The sequence below is a fragment of the Narcine bancroftii genome, chromosome 1, assembly GCF_036971445.1.
Source record: "Narcine bancroftii isolate sNarBan1 chromosome 1, sNarBan1.hap1, whole genome shotgun sequence".
In the NCBI taxonomy this organism is placed as follows: Eukaryota; Metazoa; Chordata; class Chondrichthyes; order Torpediniformes; family Narcinidae; genus Narcine; species Narcine bancroftii.
Window position 1 is genome coordinate 199,383,204 of NC_091469.1, and position 16,126 is coordinate 199,399,329.

The following is a 16,126-nucleotide window of genomic DNA, read 5'->3' on the forward strand; positions in this document are numbered from 1 at the left end:
GTGGGTGCTGTGGTGCACGGGGTCCTGTGGTAATCTTGCTGCGCCAAGCTGGACGGTTTGCAATATTAGTTCTGTTAAACATGAATAACTTAATCAAAACACCATTTGGACAACTTAATGTGCCAGATAGAGAAATTTGCTGCCAATATGTGCCCATGTTTAGTCAAGAAAGCACAAAAGGAGACTCGTTATTCAGAGCAGATGGAACTAGGGCTAAAAATCATATTCAGCTGGACGAACATGTGCACATCATCAGGAAATACTGGACACCAGACCAGGATTGGTGTGAATAGATTGCAAATGGTCCCTATGGGAGCACCATGAAGATGTTGAGGAGGAACCGCATTCTTTGCCATCTGTTGTGAAGAGAAACAATCCATCAGAAAGTCTGGATGCACACAAATAAAACCCAGTGCAAGTTCCAGAGAGAGGGGCCACTGCAATGTTAAACCATGGAATCAGAGCCACCCAACTTGGGGGCGACTTAAAACTGGAAATAGATTCCACAGACAAACTTCTGCCAACTTTACACATCGTCAAAGCAAAAGGAAGATGTTGCTCGCAACAAAAATAACTGAAGCCAAAAATACAGGAAACTCGTATTGCTGGTTCCTTAAATTATTTTGTGCTAATCTCCCAGCAAACTAATTCACATGTTCTCAAACTGGCAAAATCTATTGTTTGTTTCTTTGTCCTTGTAAAGCTAGTAGTGAGCTGAATATTTCATTCACTACCACTTCCAGGCTGAATGTGCTCCCACAGCGTTACTGTGGGGAAGGCTCCAGGATTGAGGGACTAAATGATGCATCTCCAGGTCAGGATAATGTGCCATTTGGAGGGGAACCTCCAGGTGACAGAGGTGACAGAGATTACACACTTGGGAGATGCTCTCTATGTAGCCTGTGTGAGTTGCTTCAGTGCAATGTGCAGTTGATGTCTTTGGCTTGGCTTCGCGGACGAAGATTTATGGAGGGGGTAAAAAGTCCACGTCAGCTGCAGGCTCGTTTGTGGCTGACAAGTCCGATGCGGGACAGGCAGACACGGTTGCAGCGGTTGCAGGGGAAAATTGGTTGGTTGGGGTTGGGTGTTGGGTTTTTCCTCCTTTGCCTTTTGTCAGTGAGGTGGGCTCTGCGGTCTTCTTCAAAGGAGGTTGCTGCCCGCCAAACTGTGAGGCGCCAAGATGCACGATTTGAGGCGTTATCAGCCCACTGGCGGTGGTCAATGTGGCAGGCACCAAGAGATTTCTTTAGGCAGTCCTTGTACCTTTTCTTTGGTGCACCTCTGTCACGGTGGCCAGTGGAGAGCTCGCCATATAACACGATCTTGGGAAGGCGATGGTCCTCCATTCTGGAGACGTGACCCATCCAGCGTAGCTGGATCTTCAGCAGCGTGGACTCGATGCTGTCGACCTCTGCCATCTCGAGTACTTCGACGTTAGGGATGAAAGCGCTCCAATGGATGTTGAGGATGGAGCGGAGACAACGCTGGTGGAAGCTTTCTAGGAGCCGTAGGTGGTGCCGGTAGAGGACCCATGATTTGGAGCCGAACAGGAGTGTGGGTATGACAACGGCTCTGTATACGCTTATCTTTGTGAGGTTTTTCAGTTGGTTGTTTTTCCAGACTCTTTTGTGTAGTCTTCCAAAGGCGCTATTTGCCTTGGCGAGTCTGTTGTCTATCTCATTATCTCAGTTGATGTACATAGGGAATTAATGTATCAAGTGGGCTGCAATGTCCTGGACGTGATAGAGCTTGGGTGAACTATTGGAGGCACTTTTATCCAAGCAAATGAAGAACATGCTGTCATACTCCTGATAAGAGACTTAAAGTCAGTGGAAAGGCTTCAGGATATCAAGTGGTGATGATCCCATTTCAAACCTTGGAATTAGCCAAACAGCTCGAGGTGGATCTCCCACTTCTGAATCCTTAGCTTGAAAGGGCAAAACAAGCGGGTTTTATTTTTGACCCAAGATTTCTGCTGTTCTTGGAGGGAGAATTCCTCCGCTCATGAGAAGGGATTTTGTTTTGTTGAAGTTGTTCAGAGAGGGTTCACTCAAATGCTTCCAGGCATAGAGAAGCAATGAAGTCTGCTGGAGGAACTCAGCGGGCCAAGCAGCATCAATGGAAGCATTAGGAACAGTCACCATTTCAGTCTGGAACACTTCACCAAAACATATAACCATATAACCATTACAGCACAGCAACAGGACAATTTGGCCCTTCTAGTCCGCACTGATCCAAGTACCCTCCTCTAATCCCACCTATGCTGCTCAGCCCACTGAGTTCCTCCAACAGGTTGGTTGTCGCCACAGATTCCAGCATCAGCAGGCCTCTCTACTGGGAACAATGGAATTGTTTCGTGGGGAAAGCCTAAATAGTTTATGGATCTCCTCATTGGCTCTTATTAAAGTATATAAGATTCTCATTGGGCTAGTAATCAATTGGGAGGAAGTTTCCTCTCAAGAGAGAGTTCAAGACCTGAGGGTGACCTTGTAGAATGGAGGGAGGTAACCATATTCAGAAACTATTTCATCTTGCACAGAACTGTCCGTCTTTGGGACTGTCTATCGTTGATTCCAAGAGCCTTTCTGTATATTCAAGGTCAAGGTGGATTTCTTATCCATAAAGAAATAGAGAATTAGAGGAATAATGGGCTGTAAAGTGGACTAACAGCAAGAGAACAGGCTCACGGTGCTGAATGGCCGACTTCTGCTATTAATTCTGAAGGTCTGATTATTACAAATCATGAGGAGATATAATTGCGATATTAGTGCATTATTTTAGTAACCAGAAATTATTGACATCTTCATCCTCTTAATGGTAAAGGATTAGTTTGCCTTGAATGTGTTCATAATTCCATTATGATCAGTGATAATCATTTCCCATGATTCATCCCAAACTTTTCCCCCATTTCGCTTTCTCTACCCACTGAAAGTAATGATTTGTCATCAAAATCACTTTGATTAGTTCTCCCGAGGGAGGGTGCTTGGCAGTTCCAAGGGAAGAGGAGTGGGTTGGCGCACAGAGTTCAAAGTGGTATGTGATGGTGAAGTAAAAAAAAAGACTGCTCCAAACAACAGCAACCTCACCTTGCAGAATGAATAATTGCAATGTCTGCTTTGTATGGTTTGGAGTAGCCAACATAAGAGCTTTGTGGGAAGGACCACAGTCTAGGATCCTTCCACTATCGGACATCAAGAATTGCAATTGGTGAGGAAGTACCTCCAGCAACAGAATGGGAGAGTAACCTTGGAGGGACCACATCTTTGGCCACAGTGCTATAAGCAGTTAATGCTGCAAGATACAATAATACAATGTACAAATGAGTATAACACTATGAAATATGAATATTGCACAGTAACAAGCTCTTCCGGCCCATGAGCCCTTGCCGCCCAAATAGACCCATGTGACAAATTGACCCCCACGTCTTTGGAAAACGAGAGGAAGCCAGAGCACTCCTTTGTGTACACGTATACAAACATGACACCATGAATGTGAAAAGACCTTGCACTGTATATATATTTTTATTGTGAATAAGATATTTGACATTTTTTGAAACACTTTGAATGGGTTTGCAGAGGACTGATTAACCAGACTGCTGTATTAGACAGAGAGCTGGACTAATCACTCGAGGCCAGGATTCTTCCCATTGACCCCAGTTAAGCACCATTTAGGGAACTACTTAACGTAGGGCAAGTTAACTCAAGGGGGGAGGGGGAGGAGCAGGAAATGAAGTCAGAGGATAACAGAAGGGAGAAAAGCAGATGCAAATCTGGAATGCCAAAAAATATCAATCCAGGTAAAGTTTGTGATGCAGCAAATAAAATACTGTTCCAGCTTGAAACAATTAAACATACATCTTTCAGTAATACCAGGGCCAGTTAGCAGATTACACCTACCCATATTTCTGTAGTTGTCTTAGATATACATGGTCCAGTGGATGGGCAAGGGCCAATCACAGCTTGGTGCTAAGCAAATGCTGGACACTTGTTAGAGTTCTGAAACAGAACAAAAGTTAGTATTACACATCCTGTAAACACACTCATTTTGCTTCCAATTTGCCTTGAGAATTGCCAGAAATTTCTTGGTGAATCACATGAAAGCATTATTCTGTAACAATGACATCACAACACCCATTCAAAGATTTAATTCACAAAGTTCAAGGTTCTCTCACCATCAAGTCTGCCCACACACCACTGGGGACTGGCACTAGGTCATGGTGCACAATTCTTACAGGAAAGCTTTCGAAAGGGTACAAAGAAGATTTACCAGGAGGATGTCAGGATTAAAAGGGCATGAGCTATGGGGAGAGATTGGACAAACTTGGGTGGTTTTCTCTGGAGTGGGGGGGGGGGGGTGGGTGTCCTGAAAGAAGCATTTAGATAATTAAGACAAGCAGTGATAGAGTAGATTATCAGACTCTTTTCCCCCCCCCACAAGCCAGAGTAAAATGGCATGTATTTTAGCTTAATGTAGGGGGTGAAATTGTGGTGGTGGGGGGGGGGGTTAAAAAGATGCTTGGAGTGGACAGTGCCTGGAACAAGTTGTCAAGAATAGTGGTGGAACAAGATACAATAATAGCATTTAAGGGGATTCTAGATAGACAAAGGAGTGCAGGGAATGTTTATCATATCCAAACAGTAAACTTATCTATTTTAACTCGGACATCTCTTTGCCGCAGACATGTGGGGCAAAGGGGCTCTTCTCATTCGAGGCGAGTTCCTACCTCACTGAATACTAAACTTGGTCAGCATCATCATCTGCATCGATCTTCACTCCCATTAAGGACATCTTTAAGAGGCGGTGCCTCAAGAAAGCAGCTTCTACATCAAGGACCCTCACCAAACCAAGCCATGCTCTTTTCTCACTGCTACCATCAAGGAGGTGGTACAGGAGTCTGAAGACGCTCACTCAGTTACAAAAACAGCTTCTTCCCCTCTGCTCTCAGATTTCTGAGTGGACACTAAACCATTGCCTGACGTTTTTCTCTTTTGTTTTGGCACTTTTAAAAAAAATCTTGCAATTATAATTTATAATAATTTTGCACCTTGTCCTGCACAATACCACTACTACAAAGCAACAAACTTCATGACACACGTTCATGACAAACACCCAATTCTGATTTAATGCTGATTGATCATTTATCAAATTTTAGGATTAGAGAATGAAGATTCAGCCACCTGCACAGTTTAGGGCATCTTTTATGGATTTTAGGCAGCTAATCACAAATATTGGCTTAAAGTTTTCCTATCACGTACCTTAGATACAACCCGTTTTTGTGATTTCCTGTAACATTTTAAGTCTACTAATATATTGCCCACAAAGCTAGCTGTTTTGTTCAAGCATGCCTGGGCAGGTGCTATGCAAATACTGTCTTAGGCCTGGGCATGCCTAGTCCGGATAGATGCAGACAGGTTATAAAAGCAGCTCACATATACAGATGCTGTGCATTTCACTGAAATAGATTGAACTCATGTTGATGAACATATTCTTCAGGCAATAGCATAGCGAGTGAACTAAACAATAGCATTTATTGTCTTCAAGAGGACTTGATATAGCAGAAAGGTCTTGTCAATGTTGCAACTGCTGCGATACATTCTGTTACATTTTTGGCGAGTATACGCTTAAGCCTCAAAGACACAGTTTGACTGCACTTGTTAAGAAAATCTATAAGCTCTACTTCAGTTGTAAAATTGATGACCAAGACAAACCCTGGGCTCCTCACATTTGTAGTGCAACATGTGCAGCCAACCTGAAAGCTTGGCTCCGAGGTACATGATGTGATTGAATATGCTAAAGTCAATAAACATCAATTTATGTTTCTCCAACTTCCTGATACAGCAAATCTGAAATTATCTTTGTGCTTGTCTTGAAGTTGTCTATCACAATCCCTAATGTTTGTTTTTAAGGAATCAAACCTTTTGAAAAAAATTGTTGTCCAGTGAAGTTACCAATTACATAAAATTGGAATGGGGATGGGGGGGTGGGGGGGGGGGGTGGTGTGACGGGAGTAGAAACTGCAGTGAGACTACATGCCCATGGTTCCATACACAACAGGACAAGTTTGTTCTGTGACTTTTCCATCCATGCCCCATCATGGGCCTATTACATTCAGTCTGAAGAAGGGAGTTTTAAAAATGACTAAAAGCAGCTACCATTGCAATCTCAAATACCACTTCCTTTCAAACCAGATTTATTGGAGCATTTTGATAAACTGTTCAGTGGGCTTAGCAATTACATAACACCACATGATGTAGGAGCAGAAGTAGGTCATTTGGCCTGTCGAGTCAATTCCATCATGAGCTGATCCATTCTCCCACTCCCCTGCTTTCTCCCCATATTCAGATGACCATGAATCTCTGCCTTAAGTACACGTAGCAGCCTGACCTCCACAGCCCCTGTGCCAGCAAGTTCCAGAGGTTCACCACACTCTGGCTACAGATGTTCTTCCACATCTCTTCAATCCTGAACACGTGCCCTCTTGTCCTCGGCTCCCCTACCATGGGGAACAACTTGCCATATCTACTCCGTCCAGGTTTTTCAATATTCAAAATGCTTCTATGAGGTTCCCCTCATTATTCCAAACCCCAAGAGACAAACATTCCTCATATGCTAATCCCTTCATTCCAGAATAATTCTTGCAAAATCTTCTCTGAACCCTCCCCAATACCAACACATTATTTCTTAAATAAGGAGCCCAAAACTGCATCCTATCCTCCAAATGAGGCCTCACTAGTGCCTTTTCAAGTCACAACATCGCACCCCTGTTCTCAGATCCTATTCCTCTTTATTGGAAGAAAGCAAATTTCAAGGGGATGGGAAAAGATTTGGAGGGTGTGGATTGGGATAAGATATTTTCAGGGAAGGATGTAGCAGATAAATGGAGGATATTCAATAGAGAAATTCTGAGAGCTCAAAGTCGATATGACCCGTGAGAATTAAAGGAAAGACTAGAAACTATATGGAGCCTTGGTTTTCTAAAGATATTGGAAACTTGCTTCAGAGGAAAAGGGAATATGTGAATTGCTTGAGGAATATAAGAAGTGTAAAAAAAATTTAAAAGGTTAAAAGGAGATATGAAGCTGTGTGGTGATATGATTATGTGCACTGGCTGGCCCGTCCTCCGGGTGTCTCCCTGTCCTTGACTCCTCCCTGGTCCTGCCCATGTGACCCCGGGCCATAAAGGTCGAGTCCCCTCTCCTTCCTGCTCATTTTCTAGCTTTGGACCCAGCCCAGCAGTCTCTAGAACAATAAAGCCTATCGTTCCCCTTAGCCTTTGGTCTGTGTCATTATTGGGGCTACAGATAGCACCCAACAAGTTGTTTTGACAGGCAAAGTAAAAATAAATCCAAAGGGTTTCTATAGGTACATTAAAAGTAAAAGAATAATGAGGGATAAAATTGGGCCCCTTGAAGATCAGGGGGTAAGCTCCGTGAGAAGTCAGAGGAGATGGGAGAAATTTTAAATTATTTTTTTCTTCAGTATTCACTAAAGAAAATAATATTGAGCCAGATGAAGTGAAGAAATATGATAGGGAGGTCATGGATAATAGAAGGATTAATGAGGAGGTTGTGTTGGCTACATTAAAAAAGATCAAGGTGGATAAATCTCCGGGTTCTGACAAAATATTCCCTAGGACCCTGAGGGAGATTAGGGTAAAAATAGTGGGAGTGTTGACAGAAATATTTAAAATGTCACTGGCCACAGGGGAAGTGCCGGATGATTGGAGGGTGGCTCATGTTGTTCCACTGTTCAAAAAAGGATCCAAAATTAAACCTGGTAATTATAGGCCTGTAAGTCTGACATCAGTGGTGGGTAAATTAATGGAAGGTGTTTTTAAAGATGGTATATACAATTATTTGGAAGGACAGGGATTGATTCGGAGCAGTCAACATGGTTTTGTATGTGGTAGATAATGTTTAACAAATCAGAGTTTTTCAAGGAGGTTACTAAACAGGTTGATGAGGGGAAGGTGGTGGATGTTGTCTATTTGGACTTCAGTAAAGCTTTTGACATGGTTCGTTAGTAAGGAAGGTGGCAGCATTAGGTATTAATGTTGAAGTAGCAAAATGGATTCAACAATGGTTGGATGGGAGATGCCGGAGTGCAGTGGTGGAAAATTGTTTGTTGAATTGGAGGCCAGTGATGAATGGAGTGCCTCAGAGATCGGTACTGGGTCCAATGTTGTTTGTCATATATATTAACGATCTAGATGATAGGGTGGCAAATTGGATTAGTAAATTTGCAGATGATACAAAGGTTGGCAGTGTTGTGGACAGTGAGGAAGATTGACAAAGCTTACAGGTGATATAGGACAGTTAGAAGAGTGGACTGGAAAATGGCAGATGAAGTTTAATACTGATAAATGTGAGGTGCTACATTTTGGTAGGACTAATCAAAACAGGTCCTACACATTAAATGGAAGGCAATTAGGGAGTGCAATGGGACAAAGGGATTTAGGAGTCATGGTACATAATTCTCTGAAAGTTAAATCACATGTGGATAGGGTGGTGAAGAAGGCATTTAGTATGTTGGCTTTCATAAATCAGAGTATTGAATACAGGATTTGGGATGTCATGTTGAAATTGTACAAGGCATTGGTGAGGCCAAATCTGGAATATTGTGTGCAGTTTTGGTCGCCGAATTACAGGAAGGATATAAACAGTATAGAGAAAGTGCAGAGAATGTTGCCTGGGTTTCAGGGTTTGAGTTATAGGGAAAGGTTGAGCAGGCTGGGACTTTATTCCCTGGAGCGTACATGATTGAGGGGCGATTTGATAGAGGTATTCAAAATTATAAGGGGAACAGATAGAGGCAATGTGGGCAGGCTTTTTCCACTGAGAGTGGAGGAGATTCAAATAAGAGGGCATGAATTGAGAGTAAAAGGGAAAAAGTTTAGGGGAAGCATGAGAGGGGAATTTCTTCACACAGAGGGTGGTGGGGGGTGTGGAATGAACTTCTGGCAAAGGTGGTAGAAGTGAGATCGATGTTAATATTCAAGGAAAAGTTGGATAGGTATATGGATGGGAGAGGTGTGGAGAGTTATGGGCTAAATGCAGGCCAGTGGGACTAGGTGAGAGAAATTGTTCGACACGGTCTAGAAGGGCTGAACTGGCCTGTTTCTGTGCTGTAAATGGCTACCTGGTTATGAATGCCAATATTGCATTTGCCTTCTTCACCACTAACCCAACCTGGAGGTTAACTTTAGAACTCCCAACTCTTTTTGCACCTCCAAAGTTTGAATTTTCTCTCCCTTTTATTCCTTCTACCAAAGTTCATGTCCATAAACTTTCTAACATTGTACTTCATTTGCCACTTCTTTGCCCATTCTCCTAATCTAAGTTTTTCTGCAGCCTCTCTGTTTCCTCCCCACTACCTTCCCCTCCACCTATCTTTCTATCATCTCCATATTTAGCCAAAACCCATCAATTCCACAATCCAAATCATTATCCAAACCATTAATTTAAATTAATATACAAACACAAAAAGAAGTGGCCCCAACACTGACCCCTGTGGAACACCCCTGGTAAACAGTAGCCAACCACAATAAGATCCCTTTATTCCCACTTTGTATCCTGCTGATCTCCCAATGCTCTACTCATGCTAGTATCTTCCCTGCAATTCTGTGGGCTTTTGTTTTATGAAGCAGGAGGAGATTTCATGATGATATTGCTGGAATTATAGTTATGAGGAGAAATTGGCTGGGCTAGGTTGGGAGGGCAAGAAACTATTTACTTCCCACAGAAGGAGGTCAGTAATCAGGAAACGCGGATCCAACTTGGTTAGTAGACAGATTCTGTTGGGTGTTTGGAATTCACTTGCCCAAAAGCATTGTGGAGGCAAAATTCCCCACTACATTTAGAAGTGCCTGGATAACCATCTGAAGTGGGTAATCTGCAGCAATACACATGGAGCTAGGAATGAGTTTCGTTAGAATTCCATTTTGGCCGCAAGGGTCCATACTGGCCTACAAATCTCCATCAATTCAATTTGTTTGCCCTTTTAGTACACAAAAGTAATTTTTTACCACACACTGGATATTCAGAGAACAATTCAACTCTAGGCTTTTTGTGACATAAATTCAACTTTCAGTGGAATTAATATGCAATCAACTCAATTAGATCATATACTTGTTTAAGCCCTTGCAATTATGGAATCATTAATTATTATCATAGAGTATTACATGAACCACATCTCGATTCTGCTGAAAACAAGATTCCACTCTGAAAGATAATAAACTTTGCCCCAGTACCGTGCTTCAACAGATAAAGCTTTTATCTCTGTAAGGAGGATAACATTTCTAGGGAGTAATGCTACAATGCACCAATATAATAGCTCAGTCCTGACACTGCACAACAAACATTGATCAGTTCAGAACTCTGCTGCTCTCAACCCATCATGTTCCCTCGATTGCAAACAGATACAGTCCTGCACACCATTCCACTCCTTCCACATTAGATTGAAGTCAGAAAGGGACAGTGGATAGACAACATCAATAGGTTTGGACAGGTCTGGTTAGTTTGTAGCAAACTGTTGGAACCAAACATTGCTGCGATAGATTTTCCATTTGGACTAACATGGAGCTCATCCCATTTAGAGAAAATTATTTCTAAAATTGGATGGTCATATCATCAATATATACTAGTTTGCATTGACAAATTATTCCTTCCTGAATAAAGGCTTTAGGTACATACATGGACCCTTCCATTATAGACATTTTGAGGCTACTGCCACCCAAGCATACGTTCACCCCAATATTAAAGGAAGTATATAGGTGTTAATTCCATTGCTTGCACATTCAGATTCATGGCATAACCTTTTTAAGATCACTCAAAACAAAGTTGGCGCCTATACTTATGAAGACAGAAATGCGTTTCCTCTACTTGCAGTGGAATTGAAGCACTGAAGATCAAAAGCAAACACATCACCTGCTGGCATTATCCACACGTGCACTGCTGTGGCCCAAAACTAAATTGTTCAGCAACACAAGCCATTTTGCTCAGACTGCATTGCCCACAGTTACCCTAGCGTCGCACAAGACTGCAGACCCTGGAATGTGGAGCGCAAAACAATCTGCTAGAGGGACTCAGCAGGTCAAGCTGTAATCATGGGAGATAAAGACACATGGACAATTCTTTTCCCACTGGTGTTGCTCAACCCACAGAGTCCCTCCAGCAGATGGTTTATCCTGTTGTCCATATCCATTCAATCATGGGCTGATCTATTTCCCCACTCAGCCCCACTGCCGGGTCTTCTCCCCATAACCTTTGACGTCCCGGCTAATCAAGAATCTATCAATCTCTGTCATAAATACACCCAATGACTTGGATTCTACAATTGTTTGTGGCAAAAAAAAAATCAACAGATTTCCCACCCTCTGGCAAAAGAAATTCCTATGCATCTCTTTCTAAGCAGACTTCTTTCAATCCTGAAGTTGTGCCCTCTTGTCCTCAGCTCTCCCACCATAGGAAACAGCCTTTCTATAATCTGTCCAAGCCTTTCAACATTTGAAATCTTTTAATGAGATTCCCTCCTCATTCTCCTAAATTCCAACAAATACAGGCCAAGAGCTGTCAAATGCTCCTTATATTATAACCCTTTCATGCCCAGAATCATCCCATTGAAACTTCTTTTAACCCTGATATTGGCATCAGCATGTCCGACCTACACTTTTTTAATCCACTGCAAATAAAAACAGAAATATCACCAACCTACTCATTCCATCACCACAGCCCATTTTTGCACATGTTAAGTATGCAGTTCAGTTCCACACCGCCCTCTCCGGTCATTCAATGTCCTCGTCCAAGTTGTTAACAAGCTGCCTTGTCAAAGCAATCTTCCCATTTACCTCCTACTGTCTTGCATTTTCATGGCTTTACTATCACCTCTCATCCCCAGAGACTGCTGAAAATAGTCTGGAAAGACCCGATCTAAGCGGCAAGGACAAGGTTAGCAGCTGGATGGGGAAACTTATTGGAAACACCAGCTGGAGAGGAGATAGCACCATCAAATTGCAGACTCAAGAATCACCTACCAGACATAAACAAAGGTGTAATATCTCAGATGCCAGAAATCCCTAGAAAAATAATCTTTTGATTATTCCTGGTGAACTACCAAATATCCTGTGTGAAATGTAAATTGCTTTATGAATTATTTAATGAAACCATGTGCAGAAATACAAAGGGGATACATAACGCAAAGGAAATTTCTAAGGGTTTACTTAGAAAAGTAACCATTTACCACATGTAATGACAGGAGCTTGAGGAGAACCCAGGGCGTTCACCTCCATCAAGGTTAGACTGGCTGGAGGGATCCAGTCTCAAGAGAGGAAAACAACTGCAGTTGGCCAGAGAGATGTCCCACAGCAGATTGCTGCATCAAGTCCAAAGTTAGCAGGCTGAGAGCTGGAACAAAGTCCATCTGGTTTCATTGAAGAGGGACAGAGGTTAATATTTATCTAAAAGACAAACCAGTCTAGAAAAATATGATCAGTGAAGACGAGCTGCAAGCAAAGCCAATGTTGGGGCAGCATTAAAGTTCAAGAAAATAAGCCCACTGCAAACACCCACTCTAACTCTTCAGCCTGTGACATTTATTACCAACCATTTTCCATGCTTTGCTGATTCAATCTGAACGCTCCTCACTGCTCTTCTCTTTATTAAAAGGTTTTAATAATGATAATGAGTTTAATGCATGAAAATTCTTACCTGTGGAAGGTATTTCATTTTTTTTAATCAATTAAAATAGTATACACAAGATAATATAAATTAGAAGAGATAATAAATAAATAAATAAATAGAGACAACAGATAATAATAAATATTCAGTTACCAGAGGAAAAAATGACCCAACTTGCTCTGCACATTGCCAGTCTCTGCCCTGGAAGTGTCCCCAAACCTGCAGCATCAAGGATTTTTTTTCCATTCTTTTCCAGGAATAGAGTGTGCAGTAAAACATTAAAATTTCAAAGGGGCAAACAAGTAACATTCACGTGAATACAAGCAAGCAAAAGTGGCAGCTGAGCAATGCTGTCATTAACAAATAGAGCTCTGCCAACCGTGGGCATCTATAAACACAGTGTTAACCCTGCTTGCCATGGTTGCTTGGCAGCAGTACCTGCAACTAGAATCTGGGAGTGGTGCTGGTTTGCGGTTGTTGTCAAGCTGAAGAGTGTGACGGTTGGCTGGTTGAAGAAGTGAAGGGTTGATTGGTAGATGTGTGCACAATCTGAAGGAAGTGTCCTGTGTTGGGCCACTGATACAAGGGAACCTCAGCAGATAACACCAACGAGGCTTCTCTCAAAAGGCAGTTATCATCACTGACAGATGCTTGAGACTTGCAGCTTTTCCAGGTAATATGAACGTCTCAACTTTATTTCATATTGGACTATTAGCGTTATTTCTTCAGGTACAGTAGAGAGTCACGTTACTTCAATGAAGACACTCCAATCAAAATGTACATTAATTCAGTTTTTAATTGTATAAATCTTCATGTCTTCCTGGCCTCCGTGCATACTGAAATAGCAGCATCAGCAAAAGTAATTTTCATTTTAATTCAGCTTTTGCTGAGGTACAAGTAGTGTTCCAGCAAGGGGTGTGAAAAGATTGCTGTAACATTCATTCATGTTGCAATTCATCATGGTAATACAAGGGCGTTGTTATGGAAAGATTTTAATTGCATCTTCACTGTGCACAGACAGATGACAGCTGCTCCATAAATAATTGTCATTTCAATCTAAAACTCTGGTCTAAATCAGCCGAGAAGTCCAGAATTTATAACTCTGGATTCTGTCCAATTCAGCAAGACCCAAACCAACTTACTTCGTAGCTAAGACTCATTAGAGCTTTGAGGCAGGATTGCACACCAATAGTTTGTGTTGTAATTGCAAAGTGAGGATGCAGGAAGGATTTCATCACAGTGGAATGCACCGATTTGTTGCACGTCTCACTCCCTTTCCTATACTTTGCCTCCACTCTTGCAATATTTTCCGAATTTGTTCTCCAACAATTTTCATTTGGACAAAGTTTAAAAAGATTAAATGAATGCCAGATCAGATTCAGATCAAATAGAAGGCAGTGCATTTCAATAGTAAATGCACATTTTTGCTAATTGTCAATGTACGAAAAGTTGAGAGTTTATTGTCATGTGCACAAGTGCAATGGGAAAATTCTTGCTTGTTGTAGCCACACAAGATAAACCAGGAGTTTGTACGTTCTCCCCATATCTGCGTGGGTTTCATCCAGGTGCTCCAACTTCCTCCCACCACTCAAAACGTACAGAGATTATAGGTCAATTGGGTATAAAAAGGCCTGTACTGGGCTGCATGTCCAAATTTAACGTAAACAATATTAATATTTACATGAATATCACTTGCTGTGAGACACCTTTTTCTGAAACTATCTCAAGCCCAAGATCCCACATTACTTCACCCATTTCTTCTCCATCAATTGCCCAGGAAGATTTCAGCCTCAAACCAAGCAGGTGGAAAGCAAATACACACCCAACTCAACACCTCAGAAGATCCAAAATAAGTATTAGAATGATGGAACACTACTGCCCAGACACAGGCCACTTAGGCAGTTCTAGTCTGTGCCAAACCCTTTTTCTACCTAGTCCCACTGACCTGCACCCAGTCCATAGACCGCCATATCTTCTTAAATGTTAAAATTGAGCCTGCATTCACCACCTCACCTGGCAGCTTGTTCCACCTCTCACAACTCTCTATGTAAAGTAGTTCCTCCTAATGTTCCCCCTAAACTTTTTCCCTTTCACTCTTAACCCATGTGGTATCTCACCTACCCTCAGTGGAAAAGCCTATCTACATTTATTCTGTCCATCTCCCTCATAATTTTAAATACCTCTATCAAATCTTCCCTCATTCTTCTATGCTCCAGGGAATAAAGTCCTAGCCTGTTTAATCTTTCCCTGTAACTTGGTTCCTGAAGTCCAGGCAACATCCTAGTAAATCTTCTCTGCACTTTTTTTTATCTTATTGATATCCTTGCTGTAGTTACATGACCAAAACTGCATACAATATTCCAAATTTGGCCTCACCAATATCTTATACAACTTTTCCATAACATTCCAACTCCTGTACTCAATACTTTGATTTATGAAGGCCAATATGCCAAAAACTCTCTTTACAACCCTATCTGCCCGCAACACCAATTTCAGGGAATTATGTATCTACATTCCCAGATCCCTTTGTTCCATCACCTGACCATTTACCATGTATGTCTTTTCTTGCTTTGTCCTTCCAAAATGCAACACGTCACACTTGTCTGTATTAAATTCCATCTATCATTTTTCAGCCCATTTTTCCAGCTGATCCAGATTCCTCCTCAAGCTTTGAAAACCTTCTTTGCTGTCCACAAAACCTCCAATCTTAGTGTCATCTGCAAACTTGCTGATCCAATTTACATCATTATCATCCAATCATTGATATAGATGACAAACAACAAGGTCCCAGCACTGATCCCTGAGGCTCACCACTAGTCACAGGCCTCCAGTCTGAGAAGCAACCATGAACCACTACTCTCTGGCTTCTCCCAGCCAGCCATTGTCAAATCCAGTTCACTACTTCACCGTGAATACCTAATGTCTGAACCTGCCTGACTAACTTCCTAATGTGGCACCTCATCAAAGGCCTTAGTAAAATCCATGTAGACAACATTTACATCCTTCCTTTTGTCAATTTTCTCGGTAACCTTCTCGAAAAATTCTATACAAGATAGGTTAAACATGCACAAAGCCATGTTGACTATCTCTAATCAGTCCATGGCTATCCAAATAATTGTATATCCAATCTCTTAGAACACCTTCCAATAATTTACCTACTATTGACGTTAGGCTCAACAGCTGATCATTTCCAGGGATACTTTTGGTGCTTTTGTTAAACAATGCAAGGTACCCTCCAATCCTCCAGCATCACACCTGTGGTCAAGGACATTTTAAATATTTCTGCCAGAGCCCCTGCAATTTCTACACTAGTCTCCCTCAAGGCCAGAGGGAATAACTTGTCAGGCCCTGTGGATTTATCCACTCTTATTTGCTTTAAGATAGCAAACACTTCCTCCTCATTTTCCTTACTTCACATGACTCTGCACCCATTTCCTGAGAGAATACTGGTT

At 41.9% G+C, this 16,126-nt stretch overlaps 1 protein-coding gene across 4 annotated transcripts in view; it reads right to left on the reverse strand.

The window, feature by feature from the left end:
* Nucleotides 1-16,126, reverse strand: part of LOC138737239 (ras-specific guanine nucleotide-releasing factor RalGPS1-like) — a 647,381-nt gene that overhangs the window by 529,419 nt on the left and 101,836 nt on the right. For all 4 annotated transcript variants that reach the window (XM_069887990.1, XM_069887972.1, XM_069887982.1 and 1 more), the window contains exon 2: nt 3,897-3,995. The gene's annotated coding sequence lies outside the window, so the exon portion shown is untranslated. The remainder of the gene's footprint in view (nt 1-3,896; nt 3,996-16,126) is intronic.